Source organism: Podarcis melisellensis, assembly GCF_964234715.1.
Source record: "Podarcis melisellensis genome assembly, chromosome: 17".
Taxonomy (NCBI): Eukaryota; Metazoa; Chordata; class Lepidosauria; order Squamata; family Lacertidae; genus Podarcis; species Podarcis melisellensis.
Window position 1 is genome coordinate 21,893,484 of NC_138534.1, and position 26,499 is coordinate 21,919,982.

The 26,499-nt window shown below is 40.6% G+C and overlaps 1 protein-coding gene across 27 annotated transcripts in view; it reads right to left on the reverse strand.

Moving 5' to 3' along the window:
* Positions 1-26,499, reverse strand: part of PTPRD (protein tyrosine phosphatase receptor type D) — a 1,158,377-nt gene that overhangs the window by 991,707 nt on the left and 140,171 nt on the right. For all 27 annotated transcript variants that reach the window (XM_081893652.1, XM_081893642.1, XM_081893658.1 and 24 more), the window contains one exon: positions 5,345-5,386. The gene's annotated coding sequence lies outside the window, so the exon portion shown is untranslated. The remainder of the gene's footprint in view (positions 1-5,344; positions 5,387-26,499) is intronic.

Here is a 26,499-nt window from a genome sequence, read left to right on the forward strand (position 1 = left end):
TTTTATTGCCTTAACATATTTCACAAAACTTAAGATTCAGCATCGTGCCATAAAAGAGATAGGGGAGTCAATGCAATACTTACATCAAATCACATGAGATTTTCAAAGTTTATGCATTAATTTAGAATTCAATGAGCTACTTTTATCATACCAATGACTTTAACTGGAGCAGGATTTTAAAAATAAATAAATAAACATAAACCATTGAACAGCTTACTGTTCATGTTTTATATGCCAAAGCCCTACTATTAGCACATCCAAGTCAGCAATGGTCCCCTCCATGGAAATGCTGACTTTTTGGAGTTAGGAGCTATTCAATGAAAACAAGGAAGAGGAAAGGTAGATTTGATTACTGACCTTACGCAGTCAAATTCCGTATCTACAATAGAACCCTCTGAGCTTTCGCCTTTCTTAAAATAATTATTCATACCCTAATGTTATTCCATAAAGCATGACATGAAATACAATAAACACAATAAGGAATAGTGAATGCTATTGAAAACATTATCATAAACAGCAGGCATGAATCTTTATAATACTGTATATGCAAAAGCCTAGCAAAACAAACACAGAAATCAGTACCAGAATATCACACTGAGAGACAATAGTTATACCGCAAAGCTGAATCACTGAGAAATAATTTATTAACCTGCATTCCTTTGTTGCAAATAAAATTACTTTCAAAAAAGAAAACACCATCTCGGATTCATTGCCTGTAGTTTGAGAGTGAATGCATATATCACCCAAGTGATACACTATTTACTCTGCACAAAAAAGGAGTTAGACGTCTATCAATCACTCAAACATTTCCAGAGTTTAAATACAGAGGCCAAACTTATAGCTCCCAGGAAGGTAGTTTCAGAACCACTATCACGGGATACCTACAAAATGCAAGGCTTGTGGAAGTGTGTCTCATGCAATTTTGAAAAGTACAATCCTATTTGCAGAGCTGCCCTATGAATAATAAAAGCACCTCAAAGCAAAAGCTGACTTTCACAATGGGGCCACTTAAGCAGCAGGAAATTCTCCGGTAGTTGCATGTTTGAATGCAGAACAGAGACATTTCAGCAACACCACAGTAAAATATATGTTGTACCTGGTGGTATCAAGAGGTGACGTTCCAAGTCCTATTTTCCAGATTCATAAATGTGTATATTGTAAATAAATATGCATTATGGTAGGGGAAATTAGCTCACCACCCTCAGGCCCGCCCACTCTCCCTGCAAGATTAACACCTTTGTAATGGCATAATCTTTGGTTGTCTAGAATCCACTAATCAGAGGCATAATGTATTATCATAAGATCACATATCTCAAATCTACGAAAGCCACACAGAGGAGCCTTAAAAGGACAGCAATAGTGGAACTCATTTTCTAAGCAGAATTCCTCTTCTTCTACAATGACACACCATGCCATATATACTACCTTACAAGGCTTAACTAAGATACAAAATGTGCATTGCGCAATGAGCTTGCCCTTTGTGGCAGAAATTTCACCTTTTAAGGCTTAATTGTTTAAAAACAAAAATGAAAAAAAGGACAGTAAGAACCAAGGGTCCAATTATCCATTCATTCATATAAAATAGATACACAAATATTTGCCCAGTTGTTTTGCTTATGTTGAAGAAAATATATGACCTAATTATGAGTGCTTTAATTATTGTTATTGTGCAGTGCTATTCCCCCTAAACACTATTTATAGAGTACCATGGATAAGGAAAGGGGAAATAGCTGGATATGCTTCTAACTATAGCACTATTCTATCTGACAGTAAGAAATGGGGGGATATTCTTGAAAAGAGCATGGGATGTTGAGAATGCTGAACACCAATTCCTACTTCACATAACTCATTTCAAAAGGTAAAATAGTGATAGGTTTTTAACAACAACAGAAGCAAAAAAGGCAAATATAATTGGCCCTCAAACCAAAGGGATGACAGGTGTAATATTGGCTGCTGAGAGCTTTATAAAAAAGATGTCACTGGAGACTAAAGGGTGGACCACAAAAACTTTAGTTAACATTATGCAACACTTAGTATAAAAACACGGAAAACCTTAATAAAAACTGTTTTTTAAAAAAAATTCATCTCAAAATGGCTGCTTCCCCAAAGATAGCTTCCCACACGCATTGAGTGCCTGTTCTCTTTCTCTCTCCCTTTCTATCCCCCCTCTCTCAAAGAAGGTACTCTGTTTTGCAGCTCATGCTTTATTCACTCTGCCTCTTAATGTAGTTACAAGCATCTACTTGCACAAAATCTTCTCTGAAGCTACACTGGCACTTCATTGCTGCAAGTGTCATTTATCGTATCTTGAAGCAAGCCCTTTACAGACATTAACACTACGTTAAACGAGGGTGGAAGGAGCAGTATGACTCCGGCAGGTTTCCCCACCGACCTCAGCATGTTAAGAATGTAGAGAGATCAGACCAAATGCCTGTCTAGTCTAAGGATAGGGAAGTGTTTCTCAACTGGCAGGGGCTAGATTGTTATCTGCTACATCCCTTACAGGTCAGGTTTGACAGGTGGATGCCAGTCATCTGAGCTACCAATGATCACAATGGGGATAGTTTTTACAGTATTTGAAATGAATGACTATTGCAGTTTGCTATACAGAGTACAAACAGTTCATACTGCCCCCTGGACAGTCTGTTTAATTACTGTTACAAGGAAAGGAAAGCTGGAGGTGGATGATCCCCTGGACCTAGGTGTATTGCATAACAAAATGTGCAGGCAGTAAGCTTGTTGCGTTAGCCTGAGTCATACCAACTAAGTGTCATGCCAGAGGGCATAAGGAAAAGTTGCAATGATGTATCCAACCACAAATCTTATTTTAGCTCTCTCCCCACTGAATAGGTATTTCTTGGGAAATGCAGAAAGGGCACTTTGTTTCATTAAGGCAGGATATGTTTGCCTCCCAACTCCCATACATTCACAAGGGATGATTAATGGCTGAATTATAGGGTTTGCTTGCATTAGATACAAAGCTGTGTTCAATGGGATCAATTTCAACCTTGTGGTTCATACTTGCTTGGATCAGCGCTGGCCTGCACCATAGGGGCTTTCCCCAGATTTATGACAACGGCACTCTCATTGCTCAGAGCAAAGCCAGATTATTCACATGGTCCTGTGGCATACACAGGGATTCACCCAAAGCAAGTTTAGCAGTAATTTCACCTCTCCTGTGCCTTTAAGGAATTTATTTTCTGCTAAACAGCCTTCTGTCTCCAATGGGAGGAAGAAACAAAACACATAACCCAATCTGTGTCCTAAAGGCAGGACACATGAAGCAAATTCTCTCATCTTTCTGTCCATTTGATTGGATGCTGACACCCTTGACCATCCACACCCAGCCAAAAAGAGGAAGTTCTGGTATCTGGCTTTGTGTTCCTTTGTCTGACAACCACTGAATCCCAGTGCTAATTAAACCTGCGCATGAACAGCAATTGGAGTTTGTTTCCTTCCACTTTAAAATACCCGGGGCACTATTCACCTGAGTACCATCAGTGCAATACTTGAGCAACACTTGTCCCCTCTTTTTTCCCAGTGCCCCACAAAATTGGCTTGGGGGGTGTCAGAATAACCCCCAAAGCTGCACATGGGTGGTGGGGACAGTGAGATTATTCTATCAGGCACGCTGCAATTCTTATGATGACGGGACATCCCCCAGAGTGTGACGTTGAATTCCACCTCATAAATTTGAATTCCCAGGTGTTCGGACTATGGCATGTGGCAATGGCAGTTCTACTGGGTAAATTGCACAAAAGCACCTTGGCAGCCCTACCTCACGAGGGAGGCAGAAGCTAAATAGTCTATTCATCACAAAAGGACACAGTTTCTTCCCAGAAAATAGAAATCTGGCAAATGGGTGCGGGAAAACAGTCGTTTTGTCATCCTGCTAACTCAGGGAAATGTGACACTGAGTACATGTCAGTTACCTTCTATGACATGTACACTGGTCAAGGAAGCTAGCTTCACCCTGAACTGCAATGCTGTCTAAAGAATATGCAAAACAAATACCTTCCATTTGAAAATTTAATAAAGATATATTATCATTACTTATTTTTCAATTATGTGCTGTTTGCAACACACATTAGCTTCAAAATCCACACTCTAAGTAATAATGCATTAGAATGGATTCCAAATACAAATCCAGCTATTTCCTAATAAAACACTTAACAGAACTAAACTGTCCCTTGACAATGTGTTTTCCAATAAAGCACAACTAAAAAGAGAGAGATAAAAGCAGAAAACTATTATATCGGTGTTACATCCTGAAATCATTTTTTAAAGTCTTATTTATTTTTTAAGGAAAAGTACCAATGCTTAAATAATAGAAAACACAGTAAAATCACCAAATAGAAAAAGGGTGTGTGTGTGATATTTTGCTGACACACACAGTATTGCCAAACTGTTTCCAGCTAAATTTAAAAGAAGACAATTCAGATCTAAGCAACAGGGCAGTAACATAACAAAGAGAGTGTCAAATACACTCCTTTCCTTGACTTAAATATGACTGTTTGCAGTAGAAGAAAAACACTCAGCTGGCAAAAACTCCAAATATGCATGACAGGTTTAATTGTGTATGATTAATATAGCAATCTCAATGCCACCAGTTTCTCCTTCTCACTTCCAGTCCACATCTCACATCATAGAATATGTCAGCAGAACTGAAAGCCAGCAGAACAGAGTGACACATTTGGACATTCAAACATGCTGGCTGCATTTTACATGGTAACACTTTGCACCGAGAGATTACTTGTTGATTTTTTTGTTTATACAGCAACTGAAAGAAAGCTCAACGTCCAACAAAAGTTAAAAGTTTTATCTATTATTTTAGACAATAGTAGATAGATCTTGCAGGCATTAGAGTTCCGTTTATAAATGGAACTCTTGCACAGAAGAGCACCTGGGACTCAGCTACACAGCTGCAAATAGAACATTTTAAATGTGTTGTATAGAGCAATATGCAGATGTGACGCTAGATGGCGAGAGTGAGCTATGCAAAATTCAATGTCTTTTTCAAAACATTTTAAGAAAGAGCATTTTCACAGTGTTCTTTATATGCGTGTAAATTCCACCCAAGATCAAGCTATTTGATGGGGAGAGAAGAAAAGTTTTGACTGACCATTCTGTGCTCATATCATGAAAATATGAGAAGTACTCTAGTGGTCTGTACCATGCAGAATCAAGTTCTGTATAATTTATTATACAGTAATGCAAGCAACATGTCTGAAAGGCTTTAAGCAATGCTTCCTGACAGAACATAGACAACAAATGAAACACAGCCATTCAACAAAGCAGTTCACTTCCAATATAGTTATAACTTAAAAGCTCGTTAAAAACTTACCAAAATTAAAGCAGTAAAAGCACGATCCAGTTTCTTGAAAACCTGAAAGAGTAAATAATAGCCATATTAAAAAATATATAATTTAAAAGTATGTGTAGCTACAGTATATTTAAGAAATAGATACAGATATATAAATTACTGATAAACAACCTCAGAATACCCTTTACCTCAAATAATGCAATAGCAGCTTCCCTGGTACCAGGGAACATGGGAAACCTGAAGCCACCAGCCCCCGGCAACGCAATCCCAGTGGGGTGCCATTGCGGCTGCCCCCCGCCCCCGCAGGTCGCACGCCATGCCCTCAGGATGCGTGCCATGCCCCTGTGGGCAGCGCTCCTTGCCCCTGGGACGTGAGCCAGCCCCGCCCCCACCTGCTCTCCATTCCCCGGTGCTGGAGCATGAAGCTCCGCCACTGCAGAGAAGGCTTTTTCCAAATGTTTCTACCCCTACACCTAAGTAAGTGCATTGGAAGAGGAGATGGTGACAGAGTAGGGAGAGAGTGGCTGGCCAGCTAGCTGTGGTGGTAGAGATGGATCCCAATTTAAGACTTTGTGTTTAGAGAGAAAATGCATGTTTTACAATACATATCTCAACTTGACCTATCATGTGCATTTAAATGTGATATTTCTGTTTTGTTTTTATAAATTGCAGATCAGTTTTGGAAAATGGACTCATTGATCCCCAATCTCTCCTCTTTTATTTATTGTACTACTACTAGGTAGGCTGGGTAGACTTCAGACTTGTTGGTTCTACTTTTATTTATTTACCAGAACCCCAAGATTTACCACCAGATTCATTCATTCTCTCTCTCTCTCTCTCTCTCTCTCTCTCTCTCTCTCTCTCTCTCTCTCTCTCGCACACACAATCACACACACACACAAAGTTAGATGCAAAGAAGGGTGTCTTTGAGCACATTGTGAGACTAGGGATTAGTTTTTGATACCAAAAATGAATGGAGTTCTTTCAGTATGGGGAAGGTTAAGATGAGAATTAGTGGTCAGCCCAAGGCCATCCAGTAAACTGGATTTAGGTGTGGATTTAGTCCAGATCTTCCTGGTCTATATCCCTGAGCTCCTTTTGAATTAATGGTGGGATATACAAGTAAGAAATAAATATTCTAGCCCCTAACTCACACTGCCTTAAAGCTTGACATTTAAGTATATTTCAGTTTTTGCATAGTGTATATATCACAAACATTTAAAAAAATGATATAAAATATGAATTTTTTTCAAAAAGCAAAGTTGAGAGCAATGAAACTGCATGTGCTCATAGAGCTTGTTAAAATGGTCAATAAACCTGTATCTATGTTCCAAAAATATGGGAGCCAAGGCTTTCATTACAAGTATTTTTCTATTATACTACCAAGGTAATCATGCTTAATATCCTAGACAAACTACTACCTACCTATGCTGCTATTTGATTCAGGCACCATAAAATCAAATAGTTTCTCTTTCCAGTATATTGTTGCTTAAAAGCGTTGACTTCAACAGAGAGATATGATTAAACCAGCAGCATTTCAGACTACTAAAGGGGGATTGTGTGTGAAATATCTATTACTCAGCAAAGAAAACTATTTGCCAGTTTCACAATTTAGTTCCATTGGGACGAATGGCAACACAGACACCAGTCTGTGGTGAAAATAAAGCTTTCAGTTGTCAGTAAGGAAGAAGAAACACATTAAGACACTAGATAATATATTTTGTAAATATTGAGCCGTTCCAGCCTGGGATAAACACATGCCTCATTTTCTGCCTCCACGTCAATACCAAGATCTAACTCATTGATGCATGGGAACAGTGGTGAACGTAACTTAGAAATGCAAAATTAGTGGAAGTGGATTAAACAAAAGCTGTGGCCAGCCTTTTATTTCCTGCATAGCAATGTTGCTGTAGGTGCAGGATTCTGACATTCTCAGTGTTCACTGAACAATGTGACCCCTTGTTCTGCAAGAGCTCTGCATGCAAACCAGAGCACAATTGCATTTTTGAAAACTGGAGCCATTATTGCAGCAATTTGAACCAGGATGGAGAGGATAGCTTTCAAACCCATTCAGTTCTGAACTTCAATGGCATTGCTGGGGAAGTATTGGGATTCCCAACATTTCCCCAATTGCACCAATCATTGCAAAATGGGGGATGCTATACTCCAATTAGGGACACAGGTGGCGCTGAGGGTTAAACCACAGAGCCTAGGACTTGCCAATCAGAAGGATGGCAGTTTGAAGCCCTGCGACAGGGTGAGCTCCCGTTGCCTGGTCCCTGCCCACCTAGCAGTTCGAAAGCACGTCAAAGTGCAAGTAGATAAATAGGTGGGAAGGTAAACGGAGTTTCCATGAGCTGCTCTGGTATGCCAGAAGCAGCTTAGTTATGCTGGCCACATGACCCAGAAGCTGTATGTCTGCTCCCTCGGCCAATAAAGCGAGATGAGCGCTGCAACCCCAGAGTCGGCCACGACTGGACCTAATGGTCAGGGGTCCCTTTACCTTTACCTATACTCCAATTATGCCACAGCTCTCAAACTTTTAAATATCAATGTAAGGCTTTTGTTTACATGGAAAGAGGATGTCGTGCACTATATTTCATAGGTCTGCTCCCTTCCGATTAATTTAGAATGCGACACAGAGTAGTCAAGATGTTCTGACCCCAAATAAATCATTTTTAAAACCTCCACAATTCCGTTCCCTTTACATTACTTGAATGATGAGGTAGAGATGCATATCAGTACCTAAGACCAGAGGTTTAACCATAGTGTTTCTTCCCATGTTTGGATCATTCAAGGTACATAAGGGAAGGGAAACAAGTGCCAAAGATTTTCGTGAGGTACACAATTGATGTTGAGCTGAATTTTGGGCCTGGATTGTGTTGCTCAATGTCTGGGGGCCCGGCAATCTGATCCCTCCTATCATTCCCAGTATGAACTATAGTGTGTGGTGGAGGGTGTGCAAATCACTACAGGAAGGACCAGGGCAGGGCTTTTTTCAGCCAGAACTGAGTTCTGGCATCTCTTTGGTATGCCCTGGCACCTCTGTAGCATAGTGGCACATTGGCATAGTGTTTGAGGCTGCACACCAGAGGCTGCTGGCACAGCGATTGGAGCAGCATGGCGGTTTTGGGTTGAGTGGGCGAGGAAGACTTGTGGCACCTCTTTTTCTAGAAAAAAAAGCCCTGGACTAGGGTTTATTTTTGTCTTACAACTCTTCACTCTAGGTTTACCATTTAACTTATATATTATATGTGATACTCACTATTAATAGAGTTAGATTTAGCTGTCTGTTTGGTATAGGTTAGAATTTGCTTAGAAAATTTCTAAGGTATGGATGAACAAATCTATTGATTTCAGTTTCCTTCAGTTTCTCACCCGTCCAATCTTAAATTTAGTTCCCCACATTTTTACACTGGTTTGTGATTTTTAAAAAAGTGCTCATGAAAACTTGCCAGCATTTTACTGACTACTTCCCCCCAATATTTGCATTTTTGCATTTAACTTTTCCTAACTTAATGCATACGTTATTCTAAATAACATACACATTTTTAATGCACACTTCCCCCTAATGTGCACATTTTTGTTTACTTTACTTGGGTATAGAAATGCATCACAAAATCTGAAGAAGTGTGAATTTCAGAAAATAGATTAGAAGTGTTGGAAAGTTTTAAAATGTGTGAATTGGGTAGTTTCGCACTTCAATCTGAACCAATTCAAACTTATCCCCCTGTTCTATTTTAAGGTAATTAGAACAATCATAGGATAAAATAATCAATGTGATCTGCATGACTACTGAGCAAAGAAATCGCCCAATGTTTCACTCTTTTTGGAAATTTAAAATTGTACGAAAGTAATCCCTTCATTTTGAAATTAAAGGAAGCATGGGCATTCAGTGCCTCTTACTTGCAAAGTCATTGCAACAGGGCAGCGAACAACAAATTCTGATTTGAATCAGTGCAGATAAATGCCATTGTTTTCCATTTTCCATCTTCAAAATTGCTACAGAAGCGGAATCCTGGTTGTAGTTATAAATGTTATATATGTGGGCAGAACTGGGCAGAACTGCAGCAAAAATGTTTCTCTAAGCTCAATTGAAGGAACAAAATCTCATCAAAGTGGCTAAAATATACACTCACTCTTTCCATTTGAATTGCCTTTCGTAATACAGGGAGCACAAAATGCAATGCCAAATGCATTAGGTTTATTTTCTTTATGAGACTATAAAACAGCATCACATCTTCAGTCATAAGAAAAAAAAGGTGGGCAATAAAATGCATCCTTTGCTGTAATTTATTTTTTTCTAAAATCAAGGAAGTTGCATACAGCCTAGGCTATTAGCTATAATTCCATTTAGAAAGTGAATTTAAACAGCAACACAATTAATAGTGTTATTTACAAACTTTAAGAAAAATCCTGAGCAGTGGCATAGCATGGGTTGCCAGTGCCCAGCGCTGCACAGAGGGTGGGTGGGAGGGACGCGTAGTATGCATGCACATTCAACTGCCAAATGGTGTCAGTGTTACCCAGGAGATGGCAGCCACAGAGCTGGGGGGGGGGGGGCTTGTTCTGTTGTCTAGAGAAGTCACTCCCTGGTTTGTATGGAGAAGCTGTTTTCAATGGAGCCCACTGATGGAAGTGTGCAGCTGTATTGAGGCAGCAACTGGTGTTGAAATTTTATGCCTCTAACAATTTTGTGCCCAGAGCAACTGCCACTGTGTCTGCCCCATGCTACGCCACTCATCTGAGCAACTCTGCTCAGAAATGCCCTCCTAGATATGAATGGACAAAGATTCACAAAATTGTGTTTTTTAAAGCTGCAGATTGTGTGAATGTGTTGCATAGAGGACAGCTAACTTGAGATATAAATATGCCTCAAAAATAGGGAACTTATTTCAGGCTGAATACAAACTAAAAGGATGTGATATTACATCTAGGAGGGTATTTGCCATGTTTTCAATTTATTTTTAACCTTCACTCTCCATCTCTCTCTCTTTTTTGCTTTCTCTCTTTGCATCAACACTGTCATCTGGTTCAATTTACTGAGCCATTTCTCCAGGTTTCACTGATGCAATTTGATACCAACTTAGTTGCCACCTTTTGTCTGCCAGTGCTTTTCTGTGGGCATAATTTGAGAGCTGAAGCTTTCCATTACTGTTTCACCATACTGGAAAGCACTTCTGCTATTCAATTATTGTCAAGCGCCTGTTAAAGGCAAATCTTTCTACCTCAACAAGATGATCCAGAAGGCATCTCATAACTGTTCCCCATTAAAAACAAAAAGGGACTTGCATTTTTAGCAACACCACTAAAAAAGAAAAATGCCCCAGCAAACATAAATTAGAAATTTAATTAAAGATGCAATTGTACTTAATTGAAATCACTGCAAACATTTGAGTAGACTGATTAAAAAATTGAGAAATACAGCATTAATTTCAAATGTAGACATGTTGGTTCCTGTTGGGATAGTATGAGACAATGGTTTACCACTAAGAATTGTTGTCTGGTCTTAAGACACACCCAATGCATGAATTTCCCAGGAAGATTTCAAGCAGATCTTGGGCCCGCAGGGGTCGAAGTGTTGAGATGCCCACCAAGCCCCCCCCCCCAGGGTCTGGTAAATTCTGTGTTGTACTTGTGTGAAGGGCAAAGGTGGGGTAAGCATGTTTTCTGCTTTAGCTGCACAGATCAGGCAGCAGGCAAGGGCTGAAATCTGGTGTTGCATACAGAATCCATTAGTCCTGGGTTAGCTCAGTCAGTAGAGCAGGAGACTCTTGATCTCAGGGTTGGGGGTTCCATCCCCATGTTGTGGGGAAAAATAACACCATATAACATCGGTCTTGAAAGACCTACATTGGATCCCAGTACGTTTCCGAGCACAATTCAAAGTGTTGGTGCTGACCTTTAAAGCCCTAAATGGCTTCAGCCTGGAAACTGAGGTCCAGCTCCTTTTGGCGGTTTCCTCACTGAGAGAAGCCACATTACAGGGAACCAGGCAGAGGGCCTTCTCGGTAGTGGCACCCGCCCTGTGGAACGCCCTCCCACCAGATGTCAAAGAGAACAACAACTACCAGACATTTAGAAGACATCTGAAGGCAACCCTGTTTAGGGTTTTAATGTTTGATGGATTACTGTATTTAATATTTTGTTGGAAGCTGCCCAGAGTGACTGGGGAAGCCCAGCCAGATGGGTGGGGTATAAATAATAAAACATTATTATAATATTATTATTATTGCATTGCAGGAGATTGGGGTGGACGACACGTTGAGGTTCCTTCCAACTGTGAAGTTCTATGATTCTATGAATGCAGTTAGCATGTACTTTTTGTTGTTGTTGCATAAATAGCAAACAAAAGGAAGACTGGCCAGTCTTGTGACTGTGGAGGTGGGAAGGGGAAGAGAAGACTTAGAAAGAAGCATGCTTTGTGGGTGTTTTCCACTTATGGAGCTCCAGTTATCTTGAGCAGTGGTTCCCAAACTTATTCAGGCCTCCACCCCCTTAGTTCAATAAACACCCACCCCAGTGTACCCTACCCTTCAAAATGTATATATAAAACATTATTTGGAATATCTGTTTGCACAACTTATTAAGGAAGATAATAACACAATAAAATCCAAAACTGCAACAATTAATCACATTTTTTTAAAGAAAAAATCCAGTTAAAACTATTTAGTTTAATTAATTCAGGAAAATGGATGAACTTGATCCAGTAATGCCAGCTTCTCAAAGTCTTGTTATTTGTACCTCCAGCACCCACTGCTGTTCCCTTGCCTCTTAGCACCCATTGTCACCCCCTTCTGTCTTAGTGCCCCAGAGGGCAGTGCCACCCACTTTGGGAACCACTGATCTAGAAGTTTGAATAAATCTTGTCTATTGCTAAAACGCGCTCTCTCTCTCTCTCGCTCTCTGTGTGTGTGTGTGTGTGTGTGTCTGTCTAGCTTTACGTTTATTGACGAGGGTTGAAAAGGTACAAAGTTAATAATTGACTTAGTATCTTAATTGTTTGGATGCTAAGTTAAACCCTTTGATGACAAATGGGATGCTCGAGGAAGGTGAAGTAATTTTAAAATCTGTAAGTATATGTTTGATAAAAATATCAGCATTCGACGCCTTCTAATATGCACTCCCAATAGCATAAACAAAAACTTCAATTTTGCAGACTTCTTCAGGCAGCAAGAAGTCTCTTATGACCAGTTCTATCAGAAATAAAAACAGGTCTAGCTTTTGTGCCACATTACTATGGAATAGCTGGTAAATAATCTTCCTGGTACCGGTAGACAGTAAGTCACACTGTCAGTTGCTTCAGTCAGCAATACATATTACTTTGTGGGGAAAAGCTGACTCTTGTGAACCTCAAAACACCTAAGTATTGTAAACATACTTCTCTTTGCTAATATATGGATCAAGTTATCACACATTTGACAAAAGGCCTGTCCTCGAGAAAATAGGAAACATTTATCTGTAAGCACAGCTCAACAGCTGCTTTTCCAAGGCAAAAGCAATGTGGAATTTGCCATAGATAAAGTGGAGGTGGTGAGATTTTCTAACTTTTTTCCTACTGCCAAGAATAAAAAAGGACTCTAAAGTCAGATTGCAAAGCATACTCAATTTGATCTGGTCTGCTCATGAGCCAGATTGGATTATGAGTCCTCTTCAGAATCCGTAGTCCTGAGGATGCCTTTGCAAGGCAGTCTGAGGCCAGCAATGCTTCATGGTTCATCCTTTAAATCCAACTGCCTGAAGTAGCCAGTCCATGGGGATTATTGCCCCCCTCCCATTTTGTTTTTATGACCCCTTTGGAAAATTCACGTTTCTCTAGGTATGGGAAGATAAACTAAGTTACAGGCTGTACAGCACATTTATGGGAGATGCTGTTAACAATGGCTCTCCTCCTCAAAAGCTGATATTTGGCCTAAACATTATTTTCAGAAAGGTAACATTATCAGGATTTCGAAATTCCTGGTCCAACCAACTGGAAAAAGCACATGTTTAGAGGAATTCTGTGTTGAGGAGAATTCCACTGTAATTGTTTAAGTAAAAAACTGCAAAGTGGTTAACAAGTTTTCTGATTTTGCTATTTTGCTCTCACCTTCTATGAAGGATGCTAAAGTGAAATATGCAAAATATTAACACTATCACAAAATGATAGGAGCTGCCAGAGTCAGATATTTTTACCTTCCAAAATTCTCTTTATAAGAATTTAAAATTCAGCTTCTTCTGAATTGCAAGGGGAAAGAATGCATGGTTTTTAAGAGGCACTGCAAAGTGAAACAAATAGTTGCTAAAGTCTTCAGAGATATATTTTTTTTGCTGGCAGCTATTGTCATGTTTCCTGCTGACAGTGCATTTAAAATGCTTTAATGATACAATTGCTCCCGAAAACTGCACAGCAACAGAACTAATTGGTGTGTCTGGTGAAACTGGATGCTCATCGTCACATTTTGGGGTTGTTGCTTTTGAGGGAAACGTAAAGAGGAGGTATGTCAAGTGGGCAATATTGAATACTTTTGTGATATTTAATTTCTCCTTTCTTAATGTTTAGCCAGCCAATCTCTCTTCTGCTATCAAATACCAGAGGGTAACTTGATTGCCATTTGAAACAGAATAAACTGTTCTCAAAACCTATTTTCCTCTCTCATTTATTTTTTGCGGGGGGAGGAACCCTTCACTGCTCATTCCCTCTTCCTAAAACAGAAGCATCTGATGCACTCATTCTGAACCTTCCCAGACAGGAGGGCTTCTCCAATCGCTGAAATTTTATGGAGAATCTTGCGCCCATGTTCTCAAACTGATTTTAAAGTAGCTAGGATATTCAGTTAACCACACCCTCGTTTCAGGACATCTTTCATGAAATTCAGTGCTCTTAATTAGCTGAAACATTGGTTTCCACTGCATATCCCTGAAGAAAGTTGTCCAAAGAAAATTCTGCAGGTGGCAATAATGATATTAGTATGTATTTGCTGGCATCTATTAGTAAAAATGTAAGCTATAAAAATTAGTACAGTCATACCCTGGGTGACAGAAGCTTCAGGTTGTGTTTTTTCGGGTTACAGACATGCCGAAAGCCGGAAGTACTGGAATGGGTTACTTCCGGGTTTGGCAGTTGGGCATGCGCAGAAGCGCTAAATCACGCTTTGTGCATGTGCAGACGTGCTGAATCACAACCTGCGTGTGCACAGACATGCCACTGCGGATGTCTTTTAAAAATAAGATAGCTGCTTATTTCCTTGACATCTGATTGGGAGGGCGTTCCACAGAGCAGGCACCACTACCGAGAAGGCCCTCTGCCTGGTTCCCTGTAACCTCACTTCTCGCAATGAGGGAACTGCCAGAAGGCCCTCGGCGCTGGATCTCAGTATCTGGGCTGAACGATGGGAGTGTAGACGCTCCTTCAGATATACAGGTAAACCGAGGCTGTTTAGGACTTTAAAGGTCAGCACCAACAATTTGAATTGTGCTTGGAAATGTACTGGGAGCCAATGCAGATCTCTCAGGACCAGTGTTATGTGGTCCTGGCTGCCTCTCTCAGTCACCACTGAATAATAAAACACACGGACACCAGTATTTTAGGTTAATGGGATAATTAAGGCCACAACTTTATTGGTTACAGAATGTGAGAGGTATTGGCTTAGGCATTGGAATTGACCCAACTATATCTGACTCCTGCCCGCCATGCAAGTAGTCTGCTAAGGGTCAACCACCAGTAGGGGGAGCCCTGTTGATGTACATCAACTGAGAACTCCCCCAGGGTCCATAATGGAGTAATGGCATGGCCCTAGCCCCTAGCTGGGCTTCGGACAAGATCCACACCCCTGGATCCCTTTAACAGAATACCCTTAAAAAGGAGGTGCAGGTAAAGGCCACAACCTCTCCTCCCATAAACCAGGTTTTATCAGTGCCTGACCACCAAACCTTACAAAGTTGTGATGATTGCTACGAGGTAGGCAGAAACCACATGGCTGGTGCCAATTTGCCAAGGTAGAAAATTCCTACCAGGCCCCTTCAACAGGCGACCAACCATGGTCCATAGCAAGGCCATGATGGCGAACGCATGAAAACAGGGTGGGAGGACGAGAAATCCGATGAAGGAGGAGGAAGGGAGAACCCCCAGCCACATGGCTGCTTAAATAATGCAAGCCACACACCCCAGTCAACTGGATTGGTTGGCCGGGGGACCTGATGCGGGCAGGACTCCCTCTGACACGGGCGGCATTGCCACACACTCCAAGCACACAGGGAGAGCATGTGGCCTGCCTGCAACTCTGCCCCCTGGGAGGGGGAGTGGCTTTCATGACCCATCAGGCTTTTCTGCAGTAAGCAGGCTTGGCTGGCAGAAGTGAGATAAGAATAATTATCCCTAGAGTTAATGTATGAAGGAAAGATGAAGACGATCCCTCTCAGCTTCTACCTTCATAGATAGGATACCCGCAACATTGAAGGAATGAGAGGCTGGGAGTTTAAAGGCTGCTGGTCTAAAGGTCGATGGACGGGAGAACCAATGGTGGACAAACCATAAGGAAAGGTGAAGGCATGGTGGCATTCTTGCCTCCTCTGAGGTGTTTCTGTTTATTTCCTAAATGGTTTGAACTGGTAAGAAAATTCACTATGACAGTGCCAGAACGGCCACAATTCTGTCCCTGATTTGAGAAGGTCTGGAAACATGTTTGGATCCATTCACTCCTGCCAATCTGTCCTGGCACAACACCAATTCATATTGATGTTGGAGCTCTGAGGCTAGAGCTGCAGACCTTTCTGCCATGGTAGGAGTGGGACCTACAATGTTGGGTCTCCTCTCAGAGGACAAACCCCTCTCTATGCTGTGGTCCTGGGGACACCTTCCCAGACCACGGGACTGAAGGGCCCATTGCAAGTTAGCTATTTAATAAAACTTTGTTCCATTTATCTGGTCTTCACTCCAGGGCAAGGTAATGACCGTCATTATATGAAGGGGGGGGGGTCATGCACAAGAGGAATATCTCAAAATCTCCATGAGAAAATGTGACGAAAATACAAACAGAGAACCCTTTGAACTATTACTGCAAAGAAGGTGTTGCGACGAGCTCAGTGGTGTCTAAATAAGAAATCTTTATATTCCAAACTGCTCAGAAAATTGTGGGGGACGTGGGTGGTGCTGTGGGTAAAACCTCAGCACCTAGGACTTGCCGATCACATGGTCGGTGGTTCGAATCCCCGCGGTGGGGTGCGCTCCCGTCGTTCGGTCCCAGCGCCTGCCAACCTAGCAGTTCGAAAGCACCTCCGGGTGCAAGTAGATAAATAGGGACCGCTTACCAGCGGGAAGGTAAACGGCGTTCCATGTGCTGCTCGCCAGATGCAGCTTGTCACGCTGGCCACGTGACCCGGAAGTGTCTGCGGACAGCGCTGGCTCCCGACCTCTAGAGTGAGATGAGCGCACAACCCTAGAGTCTGGCAAGACTGGCCCGTACGGGCAGGGGTACCTTTACCTTAAGAAAATTGTACTGAATCTTGTTATATAAAATACATGCCACACATGCTAGCATTCCAAAAACATATCAGTAATTCATACTACCAAAAGCATGCATGCACACAAATTAGCCATACACAAAAATTCAGGATAGCTTTCATTACTGGTTATCTGAATAATACATAATTGTGGAATGATTCATTTTTGGCTTTTCGTTCTTTTGACCTTTAACAAGGGCTAGTTTCTAAAGAAGTATGTAACCAGTTCTGTATGCCCAAGAGAGCTTTATTTGCATAGCTAGCTGATTTTGAAACTGCAAAGTAAGCTGTGTGCAAGGGGGGGGGGAGGGAAAATCTCTTGGTGTGTGGACACAATTGGATAATTCTAGCATAGCTCTATAGATCCCCAAGCATATACTTACAACCCAGTGTTTTCAAGTAATATTTACTCCTCTAAAATATGCTTCTTAAAAAGCTTTGTCAGGCAGCCCAAAGTTCATCTCAATTTCTAGTTATTTAAAAACCAATGCATATTTTAAGTATTTCTCACAGGAACATTCAGCATATTCTTATAGTTACTGATGCATTTGTGTTGTTCCTTAACAGAGTTATGTCAAAAAGCACCATCTCAAAACATAATAATAATAGGCAGAATGTTATCTATTCTAGTAACTAAAGCTTTGGTTAAAATGAGCAGAAATACACCCCAGGGGGAAAGAGATGTGACAGACAATGTGAACTTCTTTGAGAGCAGACTTGACCTATCTGGAAAGTGTGGTTCTCCAAGTCTTTATTTTATTACCCTTTTATGGACTTAATAAAAGAACACCTATTCAGTCCTGGGGAGATATTTATGGCTTGTCTAACTTAAAGGAAATCTACCAGATACCTCTTTGAGAGTTAAAAAAGATATAAACAGGTGATGGGAACCATTTAAAACTGAACAAAAAGATATTATTAGGAGGAAAAATGGAGCAGGCTGAAGTCTACTTTAAAAAAAGGTAAGTTGAAGAAATGAAGAGGAAGTAGGTGGTTTCAAAGCTACAACATTTCTGGCACAAACACCCCAACCAGTATTTCTAGCGCTGCGCCAAACTTTTGCACCCCCCTTTTTTTGTTAGCTCAAGAGGCTGAAGGGAGTGGGAAATCAAAGAATTTTGCAAAGAAAATAGGGAAGAGATGATTTCAAAGAGGATTAATGGATGTGGGGTTCTGTGCTCAGGTTTAACAGCCAAGCAGGACCTCCTGAAATGCACACAAGTGTTTTAGGAAGTGCTGCAAAACTGCAAGCCTATGTGCTTGCAGAGTCCTCCACCGCTGTGAACAGCAATGGGCCTTTTTGTCCTTAAACCTGTATTTTAATCTGCGCAACAGAATCTGTATATAATTACCGTATTTTTCCATATATAAGATGCCCCCATGTATAAGAAGACCCCTGTTTTTTTGAACCCAAAATTAAGAAACCATTTTTTAAAAAAACCAAACAGAACAACTTTGAGCTTTTTGCAGGGAGGTTGCCCAAAGTTGTTGAGTTTTTGTGTGTGTGGAGGTCAACCAAAGTTTGGGTTGCCATATTTCAAGAACCCGAACCTGAGCCCAGGCTGCTTGTGCCAGAGCCTGAACCCCTGTGTATAAGACGACCCCCAATTTTTGACTAAATTTTTAAAGCAAGGAACATAGTCTGATATATGGAAAAATACCGTAATATTTGATAATAGACAGGTGCAACCAAAATACGTTGCAGTTATTATTATTATTATTTTGCACAGACAGCTATTTATCTCATTTATCAGCATTCCAGTGTGCCATGCACACCATCACTTCTTATTAAAAAGCCACACAGAAGGAGTTTTAAATATGACTCCCATTTTTCAGTGTATGCTTAACCATGGAGAACTGATGACTACTCCACTTACTTAGTTCTTGCTACTTTGTGGTGCGGTATTTTACTTCGTGTTTTGTGCATAAAGATGTTTAAAATATAAAACATTACAGGTGTAAAGGGAAGATTAAATACAGAAGAGAAAAGCAGGCTTTCAGTGAAAATTATATAGCAATTAATGCACAGATGCATGGCTTGAATATGTTAGTACAGCCACTTCCAGAAACCAGCACAGCTATACTGGAAAATTCTTCTAAATACAGATGAATTATTACGTGAGCTACACCTTACCTTTATACATATGCATGATAATTTTAATATAGTGACTAAGAAAAGACCAAACATATTTTAGACCTTATCTGAAACAGTAATGGATAAAAGGACATATAGTATACAATTCTACAATAAAAATATTCATTGTAAAGCTTTCCATCAACATAAAGATACCTAATTAAGTTAGCTATGTTCTTCAGCATTAAAATATTAAGTAGCTGGGGGGTATAATTAAGCAAGCCTCCCAACAGGAATTGATGATCTCTCCCCCTGGATTCGACTTAGTGGTATTATATGAAGTTTTTTTGTGGGAAATTGCCTTTTATATTTAAAAAAATGTACTTGGAAAAAAATGAAGTCAAGCATTTTATACTGCTGAACAGATGTTCTACATGAATGGTGTGGTATTATTTTCAAAGCTTGCTAGTAAAACACATTAATTTCTCTGCGGGCAAATTTGTGATTTAGCTGTTTGAAGTGATGGTCTACATTTATAATTTCTAAGCAAGAAGAAGTTGCACACAAGATAGAGCAAATCTAACAGCATACCTCTGGAAGTGTAGGTTCAATATCATCCTCTTTAAAAGCTCATAAACATTAGCCCTGGCAATCTGTATTGTCACACCCTTATTTCTTAAATGTGCATCAAGCTATACAGTAGATTAAGCACATTAAACACAGTTCCTGGATTGCTTGCCCAGTGCTTAGTTTGTTTTGAACTTTCTTACAGATACAAAGTGAGCAAATGTTCTACCACTGTGACCAATGAAGATAGGATATTTGAATTCAACTTCACTTGTGCTTTCTATATTAACTCTTTCGTAATAAGATCTTAAGTTCCTGCAGACATAGTTCAGTCAGCTCCATTTTGCTTTCTTTCTTGCCCCAAAGTTATATTCTAAATGCCCAACTGTCCTCTGGAACCCCATTATTTCAGTAATATCTCTCACATTTAAAAATGCTTCTAGCAGGGACCTAGTGCCTTTGAGCAAATCCCATCCTATATTAGAAGCCTCTAATCATATAGATTTTATTATCTCCCTAAAAGTAAGGATTATATATTTTACATCTTTTTCCCCTGCTGAGGTTGACCTTATCTGTTTCCCCTTTTCCACCCTGTAAGTATTCTCCTTGGAGAGTGTCAGTTGCAAATTTCAGGCATGATCCACCTCAGTCATCTACATTGGCAAAAGGACTGTGTTGTATCCTGGGTTGTCTTCTCTCTGTGTGCGCTCCGGAGGGAAATACTATAGGGTTGCTCTCTTGTCACCATGTATTAACTAGTTTATTCTATACTAATGTGGAAGCTTCATTAGCTTTTAACACTGTCATTGATGAGTACTGAACATGGTTGCCATGGTTCCTGTGTTCAGTGTCCTCTACAATAATCTCTTTGTTTAAACCGGTGCTGAGCTTGAAAGTTCTCTGCCTAGGGCTTTCAACTTGAATGGAGGAGAAATTGGCATTTGGAAATGAGGGGAGTAACTTCTAGTGAATGAAATTTATTCAAAAAGTTTAGAGGGCTTAGGTACTCCCCACTCCCCCACTGGAAAGATGACACGAGAAATTAATTCGATCAAAGAGCTGCAATTTCATTAATCGGTACTAATTTGATCCAATGAGCATAAAATACCAACAGTCTTAACTCATTTGTGGACACTATAACTAGAAGAGACCATGGACAGTGGTGACTGCTGCCTATTGGACCTGGTGAGGCTGCTAGGAAGTAATGGGGATGTAGCCAATGAGAAGTCGCTGGTGTGTGGCTAAACAAATACACTAAGTGAACTTTTGTGACAGCTAATAAAGTAAAGTAAAGTTACCCCTGACCATTAGGTCCAGTTGTGGCTAATAGAAGCTTATTAAAATGGAAATAAGTTACAAAAGTGCAGGTGCTAAAGGTGTATGCATATAATAAACCATGATATTATGGGACCTGTCCTGAACCCCTGGACTACCTGGCAGCAAGTCAGTATGTTGAGTCCAAAGTTCAAAGTCCAGGGATCAATCCACACAAGCAAAGTTCAAAAATGCAGCCCGTGGTGAATCCAAGTAGCCAAGTCTGAAGTCCAGTAGTCAGGATGCAGTGCAGAGTCAAACCCAAAGCACAGTCCAATAGAGGTCCAGGACCATCCATCAACTTGGGCAGTTGAGCAAACACAGCACATCAGCTCTCTTTCCCTTTTTTACTTTGTATGCTGATTGCAGAATCTGGACTTGATGAGGCCTATGGCCCTCACCTGCTCCAAGCCTGCTCCAACTCAGGAGTCTCAAACCTCCCAGAGCGAGCGAAACCCCACTGGCCAGCTAGGGAGCTGGGCTGTGGGCCTTTGTTTGCCTCAGTCTCCTAGAGCACCACTTCTGCTGCTCCCTATGCCTCAGAGCCCATGGCAACAGGGGCAGTTCAGGTGATGGGTCCTGATGCTCTTCTTCCTGTGCATTGGCCCTCATCCCCTCACCAACCTCTATCATCCTGTGAGTGCTTCCTTCCCCATCCCCTGCTTGTCCCAATGTCTCCCAGTCTCAGCTGCATCCCTTTTGAGGATCCTCCTCCTCCTCCTGCCAGTTCATGACAGGCCACAAACTCACTGAAGAACTTTGGCCTGACCTTGTTTTTAATAGTACAAAATGGAGGTGAGGAGTAAAAGCAGAGCATTTCAGATGGCAAAATCACAGCAGGCAGACATTACAAAAACTCAAGTACTGAGATGTAAGTGGGTCAGGAGTTGTCAAATGTCTCATTGTACCTTGATGACTAAAGATCTGGAAAGGAAGAGCCTGACACAACAACGGCTTGTAAATCAGATAAGTGAGGGTATTTATCAGGTGACAGGTAGGAAGAAGCAAGTTCTTTTAGGATAAACCTACACATTAAAAAAATAAATAAGAACTTAACAGATAAAAGATTATTTTTAATTGCATTCTGTTTTCAGAAATCCACGACAGCAATCTTTTTATGGAATCTTCCACTACCTGATACTGCTGACAGAACATAATTTATTTTATGTTATTCTCCCATGTGGGTCAGAACAATTCAGTTGGTAGGGCTTTGTATTTCTTTATTTTTTGTTTTCAGATAACGTTTTATTTATTCTTGCAGAATTTACCTTTCACATTACAGTGTCAAATGAGCACATAATATTTTAAATGACCTCTAGCAGCTGTGCCAGTATTTCAGGCTATAAAACTAAATATATCCATGTGGGCATTTATTTTTATTTTTTGCCCTAATGCTTGAAAGTCAGAAGCGATAGCAACAGTTGTTGATGTAGAAATAATATTTTAAAAAGAAGCAAGAGTCATATTTGAGGGTCACTTGCTGAAGAAAAATAATATGGTGTGTTGTTGTTTTAAAAAAACAAAACACCCACTATGTTAACCTCTGAATAATTTGCCAAAAATTATAATTTGCTTAAAACCTCCAAGGAAGGAGAGTCCACAGCCTCCCAAGGGAGACCATGTTGGGATATTCCGTTCCACCTTAAGGAAGACATGTGGAATTGTTGTATGTCACATGTCTGTTTACATTCCAGCACAGCTTGCTGGGAACTTCCGTTTGTGTATAGCTTTTGCTTTAGCTGTCTTGCTTTGGACACGAAGGAGATCAGACATGTTTCCTTTTGTCCTGATGTATGCCGAATAAACTGCTGGTAAACATGCTCACACAACTTCTCCTGCCACTTCTGTTGCATAGTATTTACACTGCTGAGTAGTGTGCCCTAGCTTCTGAACACTATATAGAAGGGTCTGGAAACTTCTGTTTCACTATATAGAAGGGTCTGGAAACTTCTGTTTCAGTGTATCTGAAGAAGTGTGCATGCACACGAAAGCTCATACCAAGAACTAACTTAGTTGGTCTTTAAGGTGCTACTGGAAGGATTTTTTTTGTTCTAGCTTCTGAAGCTTGGGTTGCAGATGCTGCACCAAGGACTGGAGATTGCCTGGCACACCGGCCGGTGGGCTGGAGCCAGCTAAGGGCCTGCCAATTGCCCCCGTTTCCTTGGTTGCATGCCAATAGACTGTTCCACTGTCAGAAAGTTCTTCCTGATGTTTAGTCAGAATCTCCTTTCTTGTGACATGAAGCCATTGGTTCGAGTCTTGGCCTACAGAGCAGGAGAAAACAAGCTTGCTCCATCTTCCATGCAACAGCCCTTGAGAACCTTGAAGATGACTATCATACTGTATATCCTCCCAGTCTCCTCTTTTCCAGGATAAACATACCCAGCCCATTCAACCTTTCCTCATAAGTTTGGGTTTCCAGACCCTTCATCATCTTGATCTCCATCCTCTGTACACGTTCCAGCTGGTCAATATCCTTCCTAAAATTTTGGTGTCCCCCATCTTATAATTGTGCATCTGGTTCTTCCTGCCTAAGTGTAGAAGCTTACAATTGCTCCTACATAAATTCATTTTATTAGTTTGGGGCCGTGTATCCAGTCTGTTACGGTTATTTTGAATCCCAATGTACCAAAATCACTTTAAGATTATGAATTTTCCTATTTGAAGCATAGAAGTAGCCGCTCATTGGAGTAGCAATGAGATGAATTTGGTCTCTTTGAGTAGCCCAATCAAACACCAAAAGCTATCAGTGTGAAGCAGGAGTTGTTGGTGGTTCATTAGTTGATAGGAGAAGCACAGTCCTTGGGGATCTGCACAGGCTGGCAGGTGGGGTATGTAAAAGGCAGAAGAATTGAGACAGGTAGCCTCCCTAAGGTGTGCACCCTGCTCCAGTTCTGCTTCTGGAAATAGGAGAGACTGGTCATCTATGTGACCACCTCTACTTGATCTCTCCTGGCATTTCTACACAGAAGTAGACTAAAATTGCAACTGTTCTTTGAAAAAGAATACTAGTTGTGTGCAAACCAAATAACTACAAACATACTTTTCTCTTACAAATCAAGAATTTCAATCGTTTCTTATGCATTACCTTTTTCAATTTGAGCTTTGTTTTAATAATTTTATTTCTTTTGTTTTAATGTTTAATTTAATTTAATGTGCTGGGCTTTTTGAGAAATGTAAACTACACTAAGTGGAATGATATCCTAACATCTATTTTCCCCAATGTTATCCTCCTGTTTTCATGTTTATGTAGCTCATCTATTGATTTGGCATGGCATTAAAATAATTTTCCTGATTTGTAATAAGCCCCTCAGCAACTCTCAGCGGTGTACTGTTTATTGTAACTGTGAAGAAAATTTGATTGCAAATATCCTAAGACATTTACAGGTATAGGATAAAGATGAACCAATAATTCACACAGAACAGTCACTCGTTAGAAGTTAATCACTTCTTTAGAGAGATTTTATGACACTTTGATGTCACTTGAACTGAACTACTCGAGCACTGTGTGTGTTTAAACTCTAATAAAAAGGAGTGTGCAAGCTGGTGGGAAAGGGAAATATTGAATGTTTGTATACAGCAACATTGCACAGTAGGTTATAGTTGCTTGGAAGAATCAATATGGTTTGGCACTTATGCATCAAATAACATGGTTATGTAAAACACGTGAGTACACTCAGATGACTTCAAAAAAGCTGAAAAACCACATGAATACAGATATAATGGTAATTATTATTAGAACTACTCACCAGCGTATTTACTGAATGCATGGCAAACTATACTTGGTTTTTTTTTTTTTAGGTCTTGAAGTGAGAGAATTCAGCATTGAATCTTAAATGCATTCTTGTGAATGTCAATGGAAAGTCTAGTTTTATTTTCAATTTCTCTCTTCAGAAGACATCCCTACAAAGTCACAAGAGAAGACCATAGCTCTATAGGAAAACGTTAAGCAACATTTGCACAAAGAACCTTAGCAACCATTAGGTCCAGTCGCGGATGACTCTGGGGTTGCGGTGCTCATCTCGCTTTATTGGTTGAGGGAGCCGGCGTACAGCTTCTGGGTCATGTGGCCAGCATGACTAAGCCGTTTCTGGCGAACCAGAGTAGCAAATGGAAACGCCGTTTATCTTCCCGCTGGAGTGGTACCTATTTATCTACTTGCACTTCATGCTTTCGAACTGCTAGGTTGGCAGAGGCAGGGACAGAACAACGGGAGCTCACTCCGACGTGGGGATTCAAACCATCAACCTTCTGATCGGCAAGCCCAAGGCTCAGTGGTTTAACCCACAGCGCCAACCGCGTCCCTCTAATGGGTGCATTACCCACCACAAATTGTCATTACCATTTGCTGTTATGCGATTTGCAGGGGAATGACAACTTGAGCAGTTGTTGCAATGTAAGGTTCCTTTGTAGGATAAAACACTGGAGATGTGTGAAGTACAATAAAAAATTATATTTACGAAACAGGCTGAGCAGCTATTTTGGTGGGGCTGCAGTTTCAGTTCAGCTTTCCCAAGCCAGTTTTCCCCCTTTCTTTTTTTAAAGCAAAATGTGAGTGGCTACTTCTTGGATTCTATCATCCACTATTTCTCCTTAGCTGTATCTTTCATTATCCAAAGTAAGTTAACAGCAAACCTGCTCCTGCATCAATATGCACATTTAAACCAGAGCAGTGGTGGTAGTTACTAAGTGATTTAGGATTTATTTTTTAGAGATGTTCTTTTACTTAAAAAAGAAGAAGGTTGTGCTGATTTCTTTAAATGTAAAACAAAAACAAACCAGCAGCCAGGAACATGATAGATATCACCCCTGCCTTCTGCACCTACAGCTGAGAATATCACTGTATTTTCAGGGAGAGCTGCAGCCCAAGAAGACTTCTGAGCAAACCACTGGAGAGATGATTTCACTTAATTGTAGAATCACGGAATTGTAGGGCTGGGAGGGACCCAAGAGTCATCTAGCCCCCCCGCATTCTATTTTATGGAATAAAAGTGCAGTTAAAAAAATTCCTACGACCCCTCAGAATTAAGGTAAGCGCAAAGTTTGGTATCTCAACCCACATGCATTGCCCTTTTATAATACTAAAATACAATTTCCTTTCTGGTAATTGATGGAGAATGACTATGCTGGAGAGATTTTCAGTGTGGCACTAATTAGTATTCATTGCCCTGCATCAACGAGCAGGCCATAGTGAAGCCACAGCAAAATACATTTTCTCTTCATGGCAGGACAACATGGGCTCTGTGCACACTATTTATAATAACAAAGGAAGCTGTCTTATATGAGTCAGATCACTGGTCCATCTAGCTCAATATTTTCCACACTGACTGACAACAATTTCTCTGGGGTTTCAAGCAGAAGACATTCCCAGCCACACCTGTAGACAAGGCTTAAACCTGAGACCTTCTGCATGCAAAACAGATGTTCTACCACTGAACTACAGCCCTTCATACTCACTGTGGCCTTCTTATTCAACATGATTCACTATCAGAAACGTTTAAGGAATTCAGAACCAATTGCCTGTCTTAGCACCTTATTTTTGTACCTCTCTGTTTTGTTTAGTTGCAGACAGACATGCTGGGTAACCAGAAAAGTGAAAATAACTTGTAGTAAAATCTTTCATAAATACATTTTGAGCTGTCAAAGAAGTTACCTGGGTGTGAAAAGCTCTGTTCTCCATCCAGTAAGCATGGGGTGCCTTTGCTCGGCAGCCGGCGCTGTGGCCCATAAATTGCAGCAA